The sequence below is a fragment of the Procambarus clarkii genome, chromosome 32, assembly GCF_040958095.1.
Source record: "Procambarus clarkii isolate CNS0578487 chromosome 32, FALCON_Pclarkii_2.0, whole genome shotgun sequence".
NCBI classification, from domain to species: Eukaryota; Metazoa; Arthropoda; class Malacostraca; order Decapoda; family Cambaridae; genus Procambarus; species Procambarus clarkii.
In genome coordinates, this window is record NC_091181.1 from 1228407 (window position 1) to 1248406 (window position 20000).

Genomic DNA, 20000 nt, shown 5'->3' on the forward strand with positions numbered 1-20000 from the left:
TGTTGTGTCACAAAGTTTCTTCGCTCCAAATGTTCCACTAGCTTTTTTCTCACAATGTTCTCCAATACCTTACATGGTATGCAAGTTAGGAACATTGGCCAGTAGTTCAGTGCCTCCTGTCTATCCCCTTTCTTGTATATTGGGACTACGTTTGCCGTTTTTCAAATTTCTGGCAGTTTACCTGTTACCAGTGATTTGTTATGCACAATGGAGAGTGGCAGGCACAGTGCTTCTGCTCGTTCTTTTAGTATCCATGGCGATATTCCATCCGGGCCTATAGCATCCTGGGTGGAAAACACGCTGGACCTGATATTCACGAACAATGAGGAGCTAATCGGAGACATTACTGTCTCAGACACTACGTACTCGGACCACAAGCTCATTGAAGTGCAAACTAACATTAATAACGGTAGTAGGCCCAAGAGAAACAACAAGTGAGAAGGGCTATTCAGTAAATTCAATTTTAATAACAAGAGAAAATTAACTGGGAAAATTAAGACTGGGAGAAAATAAACAGGGAACATACAAACATTCAATGGGAAAATGTTCTAAGAAATAAAAATCCTACACAAGGAATAGAAAAACTGACTTCTGAAGCATATGAAGTCTGTCTGAAACATGTTCCTTTGAGGAAAGCCAGAAAGAGGTCCAATGTAGAAAGAGAACGCAGACGACATTACAAAAGGAGGAAGAAATTATCGGAAATGCTTAAGCAGACACGACTCTCCATACAAAGAAGAAATAATTTAAACAGGGAGATTGAAGAAATCGAACAGAGACTGAAGCATTCCTATCAGACTGAAGAAAGGCAACTAGAACAGAAAGCAATTCAAGAAATAAAAAAAAAAAAAAAAAAATCTTCACATATGCCAAATCAAAAGCGAAAACCACTGCTAGTATTGGACCTATTCGTATTAGTGAAGGTTCATACACTGAGGATGACAAAGAAATTAGTGAAATCCTAAAAAAGCAGTATGAGGACATGTTTAGCACTCCGATGCTCAGCATGAAAGTGGAAGATTCGAACAATGAATATGAATGAATACTCAAACACTGTAAATATAACTAATATCAACACGAGCGTGGCAGATTTTGAAAGAGAAATTGACAATATGCCCATGCACTCAGCCCCGGGTCCAGACTCATGGAATTCAATATTTATAAAGAAATGCAAAGTGCCAGTAACACAGGCACTCAGTATAGTGTGGAGGAAGAGCTTGGACACAGGGGAGATACCAGATGCGCTTAAAGCAGCAGACATTGCCCCTCTACACAAAGGTGGTACCAAAACATTGGCAAAGAATTATAGACCAGTTGCACTAACGTCCCACATAATAAAAGTATTTGAGAGTGTGATCAGGAGTCAGGTCACTAGATTCATGAAAACCAATGACCTTCACAATCCAGGCCAACATGGATTTAGAGCAGGAAGATCATGCCTCTCACAGCTACTTGATCACTATGACAAAATCACTGAGGAATTAGAGGAAAAACATAATGCAGATGTCGTATACACAGATTTTGCAAAGGCATTCGACAAATGTGACCATGGAGTGATTGCACACAAAATGAGGTCAATGGGTATAACTGGTAAAGTAGGGCGCTGGATACTCAATTTCCTGTCGAACAGAACACAAAGAGTAACAATCAATCAAGTAAAATCTAGTCCGAGTGCAGTTAAAAGCTCTGTACCTCAAGGTACAGTCCTTGCACCACTGCTGTTCCTTATTCTCATATCAGATATAGACAAATACACAAGTCACAGCTTCGTGTCGTCCTTTGAAGACGATACAAAAATCAGCATGAAAATTACCTCTGCTGAAGACATTGATAAACTACGAACAGATATTAACCAAGTTTGCGATTGGGCAGCAGCAAATAATGTTTATTTGTTTAAACAAATAAGGTTTAACGGTGATAAATTCTAGGTACTCAGATACGGCAAAAATGAGGATCTTAAACATAATACAGGGTACAAAACACAATCGAATCTGCCGATAGTAGGAAAACAGCATGTTAAGAATTTGGGAATAATGATGTCCGACGACCTAACGTTCCCTTACATGCTGGCTTAAAAAGCTTTTTGTTGCCACCTCCAGTAGTATAGCTCTCCATGTTTCCTCTTCATCATGCTGTTCCTTGTTCTCTCAGTCTATCCCTCCGTGATTGAAGTCTCCCATGACGAGCAGACAGGATCGAATTCTACAGGGCAGCAGAGGCTGCCCTCTCAATTATATTGTTAACTGTCATGCTGTTTCTGTCTTACACTTGCCTGGGTCTTCTGTCGTTTGGTGGAGGGTTACATATCACTACTACTACTACTCTTGTCCTTCCATCGTCATGGTGCCTGTTATGTAGTCTCTAAGCCTCTCACAGCCTGGGATAACCATCTCCTTGAAACTCCATTCCTTTCTCATAATCAGGGCCACTCTGCCTTTTCCCCTACCCTCCCTCTCTTTCCTTATTGCAGTGTAGTCCTGGGGAAACTCCACATTTGTTACGATTCCTGAGAGTTTTGTTTCCGTGAGTCCAATTATATTTAGCTTTACTTTTTGTGCTCTTTCCCTAAGTTCACCTGCCTTGCTTGAAATCGCATCTATGTTCGAGTACATCACCTTGAAGCGGACTCTTTTTTGTCCATCCTCAGCTTCAATTGATTCCACTGGAGTAGGTAAACATGGAGGGTCTGGGATCAGAAGGGGAAAGGGGAAGGACCTGGGTTGTGAGGGGAGACTGAGGGTAAGGAGGACCTGGGTTTTGAGGGGAGGCTGGAAGGATCTGGTTTGGCAAGGGTGGGAGCGAATGGAGGCTTGGGGGATTGAGAAAAGAGGGGGCTATGGAGGGTAGGGGGAGGAGGGAGGGCTTGAGGGGGTGGGAGAGAAAGGAGGGCTTCGTGGGGAGGGGAAGAAAGGAGTGCTTGTGGGGGCAAAAGAAGAGGGAGGGCTTGGGGGGGTGAGTTAGAAAGGAGGGCTTAGTGGGATGGGGGAGAAGGGAGGGCTTAGGGGGTGGGGAAGAAGGGAGGGGATAAGGGGGTGGGGGAGAAGGGAGGGCTTAGGGTGGTGGGGGAGAAGGTAGGGCTTAGGGGTGGGTAAGAAGGGAGGGCTTAGGGGAGTAAGTAGGGTTTAGGGGTGGGGACAGGGGAGAGTGGTGGGTGGTTGGGCCAGGTGGCCACTCAGTGGGGGTGGGGCAGGTAGGGCTTCTATTGGGTGGGAGGTGGGTGTGATCATCCCCCTACTGGGGCTGTTGGAGGGTTCCCCACTCCCCTCTGGGATCGTAGGGTTTTGGGCTATGGCTCCCTGATTCCTGTATCTCTCCTTACACTCCTTTCTCGCTGCTGCTGCCGTCAATCTCTCTTGCCTAGTCATATCCCTCAGCAGAAGTTCCCTTTTGAACTTCAATACATTGAACAGGCTGCTCCTCTTTGCTAAAAAAAACTTTTTTTTGTGGCCTCGCTTTTGAAAACCACTTTTTATCACTCAATCTCTTTCCTTGTTGTACTGGCCAATCCTGAAAACCTTTTCTATATTCTGTTCTTCCCTCTCCATCTGTTCCCCTTCAAGGATCTCTTTAACTGTGGTTCTGTCCTTATCTCTCTTCTCCCCTGGACTGGCTACAATTTGCTCCTTAATTCCTACGACAGTTACTGCTCTTTTTCTCTATCAGTCGGCTAGTCAATCTTGCTGCTTCCTGAGAAGTAGCATCTTTCATGGCAATTTCCTGTACTGCAGAGACAACTTCCGGGTTCCTTCTAAGTATGTCTGCAAATGAGGGTTGTATTGTAGAAGTCCCTCTATAGATACATTACCATCTTCCTGAGGGTTGGATCGTGTCTCATATTGGAGAGGATTCTCTTTCAGGCTTTTAATCTCCTCCTTTGCCTCATTCAGCTCGTCCTGCAGGTTGGCTACCTTCTCCCCTATTTCCCTTAGTTCCTCCCTGATTTCTCTCCACATTTCAAAGAGTATCTCCTGAAACAAGTCAACTTGTTCTTCTCCTCCCTGTGTGTTACGTCTTCCCCAAGCCATGTTTGTTTCCTATTCCAGTTCTCCGATTCAATGAGTGGGAGGGTGTGTGCGTATTTCCTATTAAAATTTTCCAATCCAATGTGTGTGTGTGTGTTTGCGTGTTGGTGTGTGTTTGTGTGCGTGTGTGGGAGTGTTTGAGTATGTTAGTGTGTGTGTATGTGTGTGTGGTGTGTGTGTGTGCATGTAGATCATTTATGTAGACAACAAACATCACTGGTGCAAGAACTGAACCCTGTGGTACTCCACTTGTGACATTTCTCAAGTCCGATACATTTCCTCTGATTACTGCCCTCGTTTTTCTATCAGACAGAAAATGATCCATGTTAGAAGCTTACCTTTCCCTCCTCCAATATTTTCGAGTTTCCAGAACAACCTCAGATGTGGAACTCTGACGAAAGCCTTTTTTAGGTCCAGATAGATGCAGTCAACCCAACCATCTCTTTCCTGTAATATCTCTGTGGCTCGATCATAGAAACTGAGTAAATTCGATACACAGGATCTTCCAGATCAAAAACCATACTGTATGTCTGATATTATAGCATTTCTCTCCAGGTGTTCTACCCATTTAGTTTTGATTAGTTTTTCCAATACTTTCACTATTACACTTGTCAATGATACAGGTCTGTAATTGAGGGGGTCTTCCCTGCTGCCACTTTTGTAGATTGGAACTATGTTAGGCTGTTTCCACACGTCTGCTATGATTCCTGTACACAGGGATGCCTGAAAAATCAGGTGAAGTTGAATGCTGAGCTCAGATGCACATTCTTTCAGAACCCATGATGAAACTCCATCTGGGCCAGCTGCTTTGTTCTTACTGAGCTCCTTTAGCGTATTTTCCACTTCATCTCTAGACACCTCTATCCACTCTATCTTGTTCTCTGGAATTCTTATTGTGTCTGGTTCTCTGAAGATTCCATTTTGTACAAACACATTTCGGAACTTTTCATTTAATGTTTCACACATTTCCTTTTCATTTTCCGTTAATCTGTTTCCCATTTTCAACCTTTGGATATTATCCTTTACCAGCAATTTGTTGTTTATGAATTTGTAGAATAGGCCCGGTTCCATATTCAGTTTTACATTTATCCGCTATCCCTTTTTCAAAATTTCTTTCTGCCTCTCTCCTTACTGCCATATAGTTGTTTCTCGCATCTTTGTATCGCTGGTATGTTTGGGGGTTTGGCCTCTTCCTATACCGATTCCATTTTTGTGTCTTTTGGTTTCTGGCCCTCTCACAATTTCTGTTGAACCAATCCTGTTTTCTGGCCCTGCATCACTATTTTGGTATGAATGTTTGTGTGCCTTCCTCGTATATTTTGGAAAATTTGGCATACATTTCATTTACTTCCCTGCCTAGCAACAATTCTGTCCAATTACACTCGTTAAAAAAATCTCGGAGTTCCCCATAGTGACCTCTCCTTAAATCGAGTTTATCAACTGTTTCAATGTCCCCATTTTCTTCTAGATGATATCTTAAAGCATATTCAATGTCTAACAGGACGTGATCACTCTTTCCCAAGGGAGGAAGGTACTGGATGTCAAATATTTCTTCTTCTTTCCTGGTGAATACTAGATCCAGTACTGACGGTACATCTCCTTCCCTCATTCTTGTGGCCTGCTTTATGTGTTGATACAAGAATGTCTCCAGAATGAGGTTCACAAATCTGCATGTCAAAAAGTCCTACGTTCTTGCTTCATAGGCCTCCCAGTCTATTGCTTTAAAGTTGAAGTCCCCCAGTATCAACCGTCGTGATTTATCCTTATCTGCTTGTACAATAATATCTCTCATGACCATTATGAGACCCTCTCGTTTGTCATCCAGTTCTTCCTTTGTCCATGTGTTGCTTGCTGGTGGGCTGTAGCTGTGTGTGTGTGTGTGTGTGTGTGTGTGTGTGTGTGTGTGTGTGTGTGTGTGTGTGTGTGTGTGTGTGTGTGTGTGTGTGTGTGTGTGTATACTCACCTAATTGTGCTTGCGGGGGTTGAGCTCTGGCTCTTTGGTCCCGCCTCTCAACTGTCAATCAACTGGTGTACAGATTCCTGAGCCTACTGGGCTCTAGCATATCTACATTTGAAACTATGTATGGAGTCAGCCTCCACCACATCACTTCCTAGTGCATTCCATTTATTAACTACTCTGACACTGAAAAAATTCTTTCTAACGACTCTGTGGCTCATCTGTGTACTAAGTTTCCACCTGTGTCCCCTTGTTCGTGTCCCACCCGTGCTGAAGAGTTTGTCTTTGTCCACCCTGTCAATTCCCCTGAGAATTTTGTAGGTGGTTATCATGTCTCCCCTTACTCTTCCGTTTTCCAGGGATGTGAGGTTCAGCTCCTTTAGCCTTTCCTCGTAGCTCATTCCTCTCAGTTCCGGGACGAGCCTGGTGGCATACCGCTGAATCTTCTCTAACGTTGTCTTGTGTTTAACTAGGTATGGACTCCAGGCTGGAGCTGCATATTCCAGGATTGGTGTTACGTAAGTGGTATACAGGGTTCTGAAAGATTCCTAACACAAGTTTCTAAAGGCAGTTCTTATGTTGGCCAGTCTAGCATATGCCGCTGATGATATTCTTTTGATGTGGCCCTCTGGGGACAGGTTCGGTGTGATATCAACCCCTAAATCTTTCTTTCTATTTGACTCTTTCAGGATTTCACTTCCCAGATGATTCCTTGTGTTCAGCCTCCTGCTCCCTTCGCCTAATTTCATCACCTTACACTTTCCTGAGTTGAACTTTACCAGCCATTTTCTAGACCATTCCTCCAGTTTATCCAGGTCACCTGTAGTCTCTGTCTATCTTCATCCATCTTGATTCTTCTCATAATTTTTGCATCATCAGCAAACATTGAGAGGAACGAGTCTATACCCTCCGAAAGATCGTTTACATATATTAGAAACAGGATGGGTCCAAGTACTGAGCCCTGTGGGACTCCGCTGGTGACATCTCGCCACTCTGATGTTTTCCCCCTCACCGTTACTCGCTGTTTCCTGTTGCTTAACTACTCACTTATCCACTGGAGCACCTTCCCTTTTACTCCTGCCTGTTGCTCCAACTTCTTTAACAGCCTTTTATGGGGTACTGTGTCAAAGGCTTTCTGGCAGTCCAGGAAAATGCAGTCGGCCCACCCTTCTCTTTCCTGCCTAATTTTTGTTGCCTGGTCATAAAATTCTATTAAACCTGTGAGGCACGATTTACCCTCCCTGAACCCATGTTGGTGGTGAGTTACAAAGTTATTTCCCTCCAGATGCTCTATGAGCGTTTTCCTCACGATCTTCTCCATCACCTTGCATGGTATACAAGTTAAGGAAACTGGCCTGAAGTTCAGTGCCTCTTGCCTGTAACCCTTTTTGTATATTGGGACCACGTTAGCTGTCTTCCAACTTTCTGGTAAGTCTCCTGTTTTCAGTGTCCTGTTATACACCATAGAGAGTGGCACACTTAGTACTTCTGCACCTTCCTTTAGTATCCATGGTGAGATTCTGTCAGGTCCAACATCCTTTGTCACATCCAGATCAAGCAGACACCTTTTGACCTCATCACTGGTGAGGTTAAATTCCTCCAAGGTTGATTGGTTTGCCGCCTCCTCATTTAGTGCAGGGGCTTCTCCTTGTTCTATTGTGAAGACCTCCAGGAATCTCTTGTTGAGTTCTTCACACACCCCCCCTTGTCATTTTCATTGTATCTGTTGTTCCCTTTTCACAGCTTCATCACTTGTTCCTTCACTGCTCTTTTCCTCCTGATGTGGCTGTGGAGCAGCTTTGGTTGGGTCTTGGCTTTACTCGCGATGTCATTTTCAAACTGTCTCTCTGCTTCCCTCCTCACTCTGAGGTATTCATTTCTGGCCCTCTGGTATCTCTCCCTGCTCTCTAGTGTTCTGTTATTTCTGTAGTTTCTCCATGTTCTCTTACTCAGTTGCCTCGCTACCTTGCACTCCTGGTTTAACCATGGGTTTTTCTGTTTTTTTCGTTTTTCTCCTTTTGGACGGGGATAAACCTGTCTGCAGCTTCCTGACACTTCTGGGTGACAAAATCCATCATGACCTGCACATTCTTGTCTCTAAGTTCTGTTTCCCATGGTATTCCCCTGAGGAAGTTCCTCATCTCGTCATATTTTCCTCTTCGGTAATTCATTCTTTTTCCCTCCGATCCCATCTTTGGATAGGTTATCCCTACCTCCACCAAGTACTCAAAAGTCAGTACACTGTGGTCACTCATTCCTATGGGGGCTTCAACTTTGACTTCCCTTATTTCTGACTCATTCAGGATGAATATCAAGTCGAGTCTAGCTGGTTCATCATTGCCTCTCACTCTTGTGGGTTCCTTGACATGCTGGCTCAGAAAGTTCCTTGTTGCCACTTCCAAGAGTTTAGCTCTCCACGTATCTGCACCACCATGTGGGTCCCCATTCTCCCAGTCTATCTTTCCATGGTTGAAATCGCCCATGATTAAGAGTCTTGAGCCATTCCTGCAGGCAACTGAAGCTGCTCTCTCTATTATATTAATTGTTGCCATGTTGTTCCTATCAAACTCCTGTCTGGGTCTTCTGTCATTTAGGGGAGGGCTGTAAATGACTGCCACTATTATCTTAGGTCCACCCATTGTTATAGTTCCTGTTATGTAATCTCTGAATCCGTCACAGCCCGGAATTTCCATCTCATCAAAACTCCAGTCCTTCCTTATCAGCAGGGTCACTCCTCCACCTCCTCTCTCTTCCCCCTCTTTCCTTACTATATAGTAGTCCCTTGGAAACACAGCGTCTGTTATGACTCCTGATAATTTTGTTCCCGTGAGTCCTATTACATCAGGGTTTACTTCTTGCGCCTTTTCTGCCAGTTCACTTGCTTTATTGGTAATCCCATGAATGTTAGAATACATTACCTTGAAGCTCACTTTCTTATGTCCAATTACACCCGCACTCCCCACAAGTGTAGGAAGTTGTTCCATGGTCATTGCTACTTGGGTAGGCTCATCCTCCTGTGAGGTAGTTGCCAGGGGTTCAGGGGGAGGTGGAGTGGGGGATGGAGGGCTTAGGTCTTCCTCAGGCCTGCTTGGGGCAGGAAGAAGTCCTGGGGGTGAGGGGGGCAGGGATTGCTTGTGGAAAGGGCACGCCCTCCTGCGGTGTAGTTGACAGGGGTTTGGAGGGAGGTGGAGTGGGAGATAGAAGGCTTTGGTCTTGCTTAGGCCTGCTTGGGGCAGGAAGAAGACCAGGGGCTGGGAATGCAGGGGCTACTTGGGGTAAGGGGAGGGGGAGGATTTATGTTTTATTATGGCCATTGTACAGGGGCAAGGAAGGGTTTGTGCTGGGGAATAGGGAGGGCCCTATTGGGTGGTGGGCTGGGGTGTTGCATTGCCCCCTGGGGTTCCTGAGTTGCTGGATTGGGGTTCTCCACTCCCCTCTGGGATTGCCGAGTTGGAGGCTGAGGTTCCCTGGCTACCTTCCCTCTCCTTGCGCCTTTTCCTTGCATCTGCTGCCCTTACTATTTCGTCTCTGGTCATGTCCCTTTGAACATATACCTCTTTGTAGTTCCTTGCATACCTCAAAGTTTGCTCTTCTTTACTAGGATGTCCTCTTTGATGACCTCGCTCTTGAATACAACCTTCATCAATCTCCTTTTGTCTCTGTTGTACTGGCCAATCCGGAAAAACTGTTCTATGTCTCGTTCAGCCCCTTCCATTCTTATCTACTTTTATATCTCTGCCACTGCGTGTACTCACCTAGTTGTACTCACCTAGTTGTGTTTGCGGGGGTTGAGCTCTGGCTCTTTGGTCCCGCCTCTCAACCGTCAATCAACAGGTGTACAGATTCCTGAGCCTATTGGGCTCTATCATATCTACACTTGAAACTGTGTATGGAGTCAGCCTCCACCACATCCCTTCCTAATGCATTCCATTTGTCAACCACTCTGATACTAAAAAAGTTCTTTCTAATATCTCTGTGGCTCATTTGGGCACTCAGTTTCCACCTGTGTCCCCTAGTGCGTGTGCCCCTTGTGTTAAATAGCCTGTCTTTATCTACCCTATCAATTCCCTTCAGAATCTTGAATGTAGTGATCATGTCCCACCCTAACTCTTCTGTCTTCCAGTGAAGTGAGGTTTTATTCCCTCAGTCTCTCCTCGTAGCTCATACCTCTCAGCTCGGGTACTAGTCTGGTGGCAAACCTTTGAACCTTTTCCAGTTTAGTCTTATCCTTGACTAGATATGGACTCCATGCTGGGGCTGCATACTCCAGGATTGGCCTGACATATGTGGTATACAAAGTTCTGAATGATTCTTTACACAAGTTTCTGAATGCCGTTCGTATGTTGGCCAGCCTGGCATATGCCGCTGATGTTATCCGCTTGATATGTGCTGCAGGAGACAGGTCTGGCGTGATATCAATCCCCAAGTCTTTTTCTCTTGCTGACTCCTGAAGAATTTCCTCTCCCAGATGATACCTTGTATCTGGCCCCCTGCTCCCTACACCTATCTTCATTACATTACATTTGGTTGGGTTAAACTCTAACAACCATTTGTTAGACCATTCCTTCAGCTTGTCTAGGTCTTCTTGAAGCCTCAAACAGTCCTCTTCTGTTTTAATCCTTCTCATAATTTTAGCATCGTCCGCAAACATTGAGAGAAATGAATCGATACCCTCCGGGAGATCATTTACATATATCAGAAACAAGATAGGACCGAGTACAGAGCCCTGTGGGACTCCACTGGTTACTTCACGCCAATCGGAGGTCTCACCCCTCACTGTAACTCTCTGCTTCCTATTGCTTAGATACTCCCTTATCCACTGGAGCACCTTACCAGCTACACCTGCCTGTCTCTCCAGTTACCAGCCTCTTATGCGGTACTGTGTCAAAGGCTTTCCGACAATCCATGAAAATGCAGTCCGCCCAGACCTCTCTTTCTTGCTTAATCGTTGTCACCTGATCGTAAAGTCAAGGACACTGGCCTGTAGTTCAGTGCCTCTTGCCTTTCGCCCTTTTTGTATATTGGGACCACATTCGCCGTCTTCCATATTTCTGGTAGGTCTCCCATCTCCAGTGACTTACTATACACTATGGAGAGTGGCAAGAAAAGTGCCTCTGCACACTCTTTCAGTATCCATGGTGAGATCCCATCTGGACCAACAGCCTTTCTAACATCCAGATCCAGCAGGTGTCTCTTGACCTCCTCTCTCGTAATTTCGAACTCTTCCAAGGCCGCCTGGTTAACCTCCCTTTCTCCTAGCACAGTGACCTCACCTTGTTCTATTGTGAAGACCTCCTGGAACCTCTTGTTGAGTTCTTCACACACCTCTCTGTCATTCTCTGTATACCTGTCCTCGCCTGTTCGAAGTTTCAATATCTGTTCTTTCACTGTTGTTTTCCTTCTGATGTGACTGTGGAGCAGCTTTGGTTCGGTCTTGGCTTTGTTTGCTATATCATTTTCAAATCTTTTCTCTGCTTCTCTTCTCACCCTGACGTACTCATTCCTGGTTCTCTGGTATCTCTCTCTGCTTTCTGGTGTTCTTTTATTCCGGAAGTTCCTCCACGCCCTTTTGTTAAGTTTCTTCGCTTCCATACATGCCCTATTATACCATGGATTCTTCTTTTGCTTCTCGGATTTTTCCATTTGGGCCGGGATGAATCTGTTTACTGCTTCCTGACACTTTTGGGTAACATAGTCCATCATACCCTGTACAGACTTATCTCTGAGGTCTGTGTCCCAAGGTATTTCACTTAGGAAACTTCTCATCTGTTCATAATTCCCCTTTCGGTATGCCAGCATTTTGATTCCTAGTTCTTTTTTGGGGGAGATAATTCCTAGCTCTACCAGGTACTCAAAGTTCAATACACTGTGGTCACTCATTCCCAAGGGCGCTTCCATCTTAACTTCCCTTATATCCCACTCATTTAGGGTAAATATCAAATCAAGCACTGCTGGTTCATCTCTCATTCTTGTTGGTTCTTTGATGTGCTGGCTTAGAAAGTTTCTTGTTGCCATGTCCAGCAGCTTAGCTCTCCATGTTTCTGGTCCTCCATGTGGGTCTCTGTTCTTCCAATCTATCTTCCCATGGTTGAAGTCTCCCATAATTAGTAGTCCAGATCCATTCCTGCTAGCAACAGAAGCTGCTCTTTCTATTATGTTAATGGTGGCCATGTTGTTTCTATCATATTCCTGACTAGGTCTTCTGTCATTTGGTGGTGGATTATATATGACTACGACTATAATTTTTTTCCCTCCATTTGTTACGGTACCTGCTATGTAGTCACTGAAACCTTCAGAGCCCCGAATATCCATCTCCTCAAAATCCCAGCCTTTTCTTACCAGCAGAGCTACACCACCCCCACCTCTTCCTTCCCTCTCTTTCCTCATAACATAATAGTCCTGTGGGAACACTGCGTTTGTTATCGTTTTCGTGAGCTTTGTTTCTGTGAGGGGTATTATGTCTGGGTTTTCCTCTAGTACCCGTTCTCCAAGGTCATTTGCTTTATTTGTAATTTCATGTATGTTAGTGTACATTGCTTTGAGGCTCACTTTCTTCTGTCCCTTCTCAAATCGCCTCCTTGGTGAGTGTTCTGCTGGTGGGGGAAGCTGTTCCATGGGTGTGAGGACCTTTGAGGTGGATAACAGGGTCTCAGAGGATACTGGGATGAGGGGCGGGGGATCCAGTTATGGGGGAGGTACAGGGAGGGTATGGGGTGAAAGGGGAGGGAGGACGGGAAGGAAAGGGGGGGGAGGGAGGACTCGGGAGGAGGGGAGGGGTAGAAGGGTGGGGATTGGGTGTGGGGGGAGGGAGATTTGGCTGAACATTTGAGTGGGGGCAGGGAGGGTTTGGGGTAGGGGGGTTTTCTATGCAGAGGAGGGGTGGTGGGGTTGTCCTCCCTTCTGGTGTTACTGGGTAGCTGGTTGTGGGTTCCCCCCTCGCCTTTGGGGGTGTTGTGTTGGGAGCTGTGACTTCCTGGTTTTCCCCTCTCGCCCTGCGCCTCTTGCTTGCTTCTGCCGCCACGGCTCTCTCCTCCCTTGTCATGTCTCTCTGGAGGAATACATTTTTTAATTTTCCCATGTTTTTCAGGGAGCTCTTCCTTGATAGGATCTTCTCCTTTGTGCTCTCGTTTGCAAACACTATCTTTATCATTCGGTCTCGGTCTTTGTTGTACCAACCTAGCCTGAAAACCTTCTCAATGCTATGCTCAGCCCCTTCCATGTCTAATGCCTTTAGTACTTCATTCACTGCTGCTTTGTCCTTGTCATTCCACTCTGTCCTATTAGAGCCTTCCTGCTCTTTAATACCCACAGCAACCACTGATCTGTTCCTTTCCAGCAGTTGGCTAGTGGAGCGTGCCACCTCCTGTGAGGTGGCTGCTTTCATGGCCACCTCCATCACTGCAGTCATTACTTCAGAGTTATTTTTTTTTTTTTAGTATTTCCGCAAATGTTGCTTTTATTGTGGCATTCTCATCCAAAAAACTATTACCACCTTCTCCCTGGATGGTTTTCTGAGTCTCAGCCTCGATATCATTCTCTTTGAGGGCTCTAATCTCCTTCTTTACTGCTGTCAGCTCTCTTTTCAGGTTGCTTATTTCGTTCTTCATTTCCTGCATCATTTCTTGCATCTCACTCTTGATGTCTTCCAGAAACTGGGCGAACATTTCCTTCATTTCATCACCTTGACTCTTCCCTGTTCCCCTGTGTGTGTGTGTGTGTGTGTGTGTGTGTGTGTGTGTGTGTGTGTGTGTGTGTGTGTGTGTGTGTGTGTGTGTGTGTGTGTGTATGTGGAGGGTGTTGGTGCATGTGTGCATACGTGAGTGGGTGTGCGCGCGTGCAGGGGGAAGGGGGGGGGGATTTGCGTAGGGGTAGTGGGAGGGGGTGTTTTAGGAGAGTGTGAGGCGTGGGACGTTGGTGGGATGGATGGGTGAGAGGGGATATTCCCGGTCACCAGGACCAGTGTCACATATAGGTGTCAAGAACCTGAACCAGGAATAAACCACCCGGAATTGAAGGTTTAAATATCTCAGATATATTTTAAATTAATTATTTTAAGTCACTCTGAACGCGTTATTTGATGACCTTGAGATAGTACCCACAATCAGCTCACCCCGGGCAAGCACATACTTAGGTGATGTTCATATAATGGGGTTGGATCGCCTGTCCTCTCCTGTTGCTCTTTCATCAATGCTTTCTCCACGTGTTCCTGGTATACTATTCGTTCCTATGTTCCTCACTGATCGTCAATCAATATGTGTAACATAGTATACGCTTCTAAACGGTGCACACACTTTGGGGATCTATCACTATGTATGCTATAAATCCGCTTCACAACACAATACTCGGCAAGGTAATTCTTAGCTCCTGGCTAAACTGTCCCACAGTATGGCACTGATCTTGCTACTCAATCTTATTTTGTTTTCTTAACTGATCTACCGCTGTAGCTCACTATACACTTGATCACTGCATTTGTATACACTCCTGTGACAAAAAACTATGTTTCATGTCTCGCTAACACTTCAATGTCTCGAGATAATTGATGTTATTCACGGACGCCCTACTGACACATGTGTGTCTCTCACGGCTCAAGGATCACGGCCCAGACTCTCACAAACACACACAGACGGCTGGGTGTGTGTACTCACCTATTTGTACTCACCTTGCTGTGTTTGCGGGGGTTGAGCTTTGGCTCTTTGGTCCCGCCTCTCCACTGCCAATCAACTGGTGTACAGATTCCTGAGCTTATTGGGCTCCATCATATCTACATTTGAAACTGTGTATGGAGTCAGCCTCCACCATAACATTACTTAATGCATTCCATTTGTTAACTACCCTGACACTGAAAAAATTCTTTCTAATGTCTCTGTGGCTTATCTGGGTACTAAGTTTCCACCTGTGTCCCCTTGTTCGTATTCCACCCTTGCTATAGAGTTTGTATTTGTCCACCCTGTTAATTCCCCTGAGAATTTTGTAGGTGGTTATCATGTCTCCCCTTACTCTTCTGTTTTCCAGGGATGTGAGGTTCAGTTCCTTTAGCGTTTTCACGTAGCTCACACCTCTCAGTTCCGGGACGAGTCTGGTGGCAAACTACTGAATCCTCTCTAACTCTGTCTTGTGTTTAACTAGGTATGGATTCCAGGCTGAAGCTGCATATTCCAGGATTTGTCTGACATAAGTGGTATACAGGGTCCTGAACGATTCCTTACACAAGTGCGAGAATGTGACTGTGCGTGTGTGTGATTGCGAGTGCGTGCGTTTTTATGTGCTTGAGTTTGTATGCCTTCTGCTTTCAGTGGGGGCGGGGAGGAGTGTGGAAATCTAGGGGATTATTGCAGCTAATCCAGTTCCCAAGTGAGCTCACGAGTGAGGTAAGCCCTTGCCTCCTGTCTATACTTAAGATTACTATACTATTCTTGAATGGAATGCATTAGTAGCTATGATATTATATAAACTGTGCATGAGGGGTTTGGGCTCTGCTCTTTCGGCCTGCCTCTCTAATCAACTGTCAAACAGCTGATTATTTTTCCCAAACACACACACAAACACAGAGGTGGGGGACACCCCCACCTCCTCCTCCATTTCCGTCTTCCTCCCTTCTGCCCTAATTCCCACACCTACCCCTGAGTCCCCCCCTGACTAATACAACCTCTCTCCCACTCTCACTATACATGCTCCATCCTCCCCTCTTCCTAGCACCCCCTCTATCTTTCTCCCCCCCCCCCCAACTTCTCAACCTCTATTTGACTCTCAATCTCATGCTACCTCTCAACCCCCCCTAAGTCTATCAGACCCTCCCTAATCTTCAGACCCAATATACCCATCCTACTCCAGACCTACCTACCCAGGCCCTACCCCAGACCTTCCTACCTACCTTCCTAGATGCCCAGCCCATCCTCCCAGCCCCCATTCACCCGCAGTCACTCCCCAGGCCCACAGACCCCCAGAGATAAGGTGAACTCTGGTGCCAGAGTTTCCAAGAAGAATCTCAAGGTTTGGTACACCAATGCTGATGGTGTATCTAATAAAGCAGAAGAGATAAAAGAAAGAGTTAGTGAGGCAGATCCTGACAATTGCAATAGTGGAAACTAAATTAAATGACATTATCTCGGATGTAATCTTTCCAGAGGGGTACCAGGTGGTAAGAAAACAGAGGACACAGAGACAGGGAGGGGGAGTGGCACTCCTATTAAAGCAGAAATGGAAGTTTGAAGACCTGGGGGAATTAGGGTACCAATGGGAGCACAAGCTCCATACATGGAACTTTGACAGCAGATAGGAGGAAGATTGTGATCTTGGTAATCTACAATCCCCACCAAACAGTAAAAGACCAAGACAGGAGTATGATGACAACAACAAGGCATGCATAGATCAACTGCAGAAGGCAGCAACAATAGTTCACAGAATGAGAGCGAAACTGTTGGTCAAGGGGAACCTAAATCATGGAGAGATAAATTGGGAATCAAGGAATCCCCATGAAGGAGACGAAACGTGGGGAGCAAAGTTAGTAGATGTTATAGACAAGAATTTCCTGACACAACATGTGAAGGAAGACTCAAGAGAGGAGATGCACCAAGCCTATTAGACCTGATTTTCAACCAGAACGTAGAAGACATCGAGAATTTGGAACATGAAATACCTTTAGGGGCCAGCGACCATTGTGTCCTAGTCTTTGACTACATGATGGAATTCAAACGTAATGACCAAGGGACAAAAGGTCTGGGGAAAGGAGAGCTGACTACAGGAAAGGGGACTACAGGAGGATAAGGGACTATCTGGCAGTGGGAGGAAGAAATTAGAGGAAAAACAGTCCATGATATGATGGACCTAGTCATACGGAAATGCCAGGAGGCCGAAGTGAGATTTATATCAACAGTAAAGGAAAAAGTAAGAGGGAGCATAATAATCCATGGTTTAATAGACAGTGTCAGGAAGCAAAAATGGCCAGCAGGCGGGAGTGGAGGAAGTACAGAAGACAAAGGACAGAGGACAACAGGATCAGATAATCCAGAGCTAGGAACGATTTCATTAACATAAAACGAGTATCGGAAAGAAACTTTGAGAACGATATTGCGACCAAAGTGAAAAAGCAACCTAAATTACTACACAGCCATATAAGAAGAAAAATGTCGGTGAACGACCAAGTGACAAGACTAAGGAAAACAGAGGGGGCATATACAGAAAGTGACAAGGAAATCTGCGAGGCACTGAATGCTAGTTTCCATGGAGTGTTTACAACCGAGCCTGAGCAGCTCCCACTGTTAGAAGAGATTACCCTAGATGAAAGACTATCAGATATAGAGGTGACACCATAGGAGGTAATGAAACAGTTGACATCACTGGATGCAACTAAAGCGGTTGGACCAGACTAAATATCACTATGGATACTAAAAAGAGGCAGCGCAGGCCCTCTGCGTGCCTCTGGCAAGGATCTTTAATGAGTCACTTATGTCGAGAGAATTGCCCTATTGCTGGAAAAGGGCAAATGTTGTACCGATTTCAAGAAAGGTGATAGGGAGGAGGCACTTAACTATAGACCTGTATCAATGACATGCATCCCCTGTAAAATACTTGAGAGAATAATTAGGCTACGACTGATTGCACACTTGGAGAACATTAGGTTTGTAAACAAACATCAACATGGGTTCTGGAAAGGGAAATCTTGCCTAACAAACTAATTGGAATTCTATGATAAAATAACGAGGATACGTCAGGACAGAGAAGGTTGGGCAGACTGCATATTTCTGGACTGCCAAAAAGCCTTTGATACAGTACCGCACATGAGACTGCTGTTCAAACTCGAGAGGCAGGCGGGGATGGGAGGAAAAGCCCTAACATGGATAAGGAACTATCTAACAGGAAGACGTCAAAGAGTTACGGTAAGGGGCGAGAAGTCGGACTGGCGAAGAGTGACGAGTGGAGTACCTTTTATATAAATAAAAATGGAAATGTTCGTCTGTTCAAAATCGCTAATCTCCGAAAGTTCTTCACTGATTGCTTTGAAATTTTCACACAACTTTCCATTCGCATCCGGCCAGGTTTTTATATATACACTATATAGATGTCACGTCTGTAACGGAAAAAACATGCTTTTTTGTAAAATTGTGTTTTTCATTTGTAGGAAATCTTCGAAACCTCTTTACCAATTGCTTTGAAATTTTGACACAACGTTGCATTCGAAAAGGCGAGAGTTTTTATATACATACTATATACATGCCTCACCTGTGACAGGAAAAAACATGCTTCTTTTTTTTAAAAACAGTGCCATCTGTTGGATGTAAGAACAACACACACTGTAATCTCCGAAAGTTCTTCACCGACTGCTTTGAAATTTTGACAACGTTCTATTCGAATATGCGCATGTCTTTATATACCTAATATATTTATGCCACATCTTTGACAGGTTAAAACATGTTTTTTTTTTTTTTTAAACAACGCCATCTGTTTCACGTAAGAGCATCATTCGCAATACTAAATATGTTATAATTCCATTTCAATGTTTCTCATTGCATTGATAAATTGAATTTTCATAGATTTCGATTTATTTTCATTTTGATTTAATTATTTTGTGTGGCATTGCATTGGAGTTGAGCTGTGTTGTTTTACCATACCGTTCATTTCGTGAGTATAGTTAATTTTTTTCATTGGTTTTCATTTCGTTTTTTTAACTGTTCTTCATATTTTTCAGTGATGGTAACATCAGATCATTTGATGTTCCCAATTTTCTGATGATAAGAAAATCTGATCAGATTATTTGGGAATGCATCGGACAAGGGAGTGGGAAGGACGAGGGGAAGGGAGTGGGGGATGGTGTGGACGAGGGAACGAGGGAATGGAGAATGGTGGGGAGGACAAGGGGACAGGGGGAGCTGGGGATGGTGGGGAGGAAGAGGGGATAGGGGAGGGGGGAATGGTAGTGAGGGCAAGGGGATAGCGGGGAGAGAGATGGTGGGGAGGACGAGGGGACGGTGGAGCGGGTAATGGTGGGGAGGACAAAAGGAAGGGGTAATGGGATTGGTTGGGAGGGCGAGAGTATGAAGGAGTGGGGAATGGTTGGGAGGAAGAAGGGACGGGGGAAGGGGGAATGGTTGGGAGGAAGAGGGGACAGGGAAAGGTTGCTGTGGCCGTGTACTGCTAGTTTCTAATATACGTTAATGACATGTTTACAGGAGTAGAGTCCTACATGTCAGTATTCGCGGATGACGCAAAGTTGATGAGAAGAGTTGTGACAGATGAGGATTGTAGGATCCTCTAAGAGGACTTGAACAGGTTGCAGAGATGGTCAGATAAATGGCTACTAGAGTTCAACACGAAAAAATGTAAAGTTATGGAACTGGGACCAGGGGATAGGAGACCAAAGGGACAGTGCACAATGAAGGAGGAACTGACTACCTGTGACGACGCGATAAAGAAACCTTACCTTGAGATTACCTTGAGGTGCTTCCGGGGCTTAGTGTCCCCGCGGCCCGGTCGTCGACCAGGCCTCCTGGTTGCTGGATTGATCAACCAGGCTGTTGGACGCGGCTGCTCGCAGCCTGACGTATGAGTCACAGCCTGGTTGATCAGGTATCCTTTGGAGGTGCTTATCCAGTTCTCTCTTGAACACTGAGGGGTCGGCCAGTTATGCCCCTTATGTGTAGCGGAAGCGTGTTGAACAGTCTCGGGCCTCTGATGTTGATAGAGTTCTCTCTCAGAGTACCTGTTGCACCTCTGCTCTTCAAAGGGGGTATTCTGCACATCCTGCCATGCCTTCTGGTCTCATGTGATGTTATTTCTGTGTGCAGGTTTGGGACCAGCCCCTCAATTATTTTCCATGTGTAAATTATTATGTATCTCTCCCGCCTGCGCTCAAGGGAGTACAGATTTAGGCTCTTTAGTCGGTCCCAGTAATTAATATGTTTTACTAAGTGGATTCTAGCAGTAAAGGATCTCTGCACGCTCTCCAGGTCAGCAATTTCTCCAGCTTTGAAAGGGGCTGTCATTGTGCAGCAGTACTACACTCTAGAGAGCACAAGCGTTTTGAA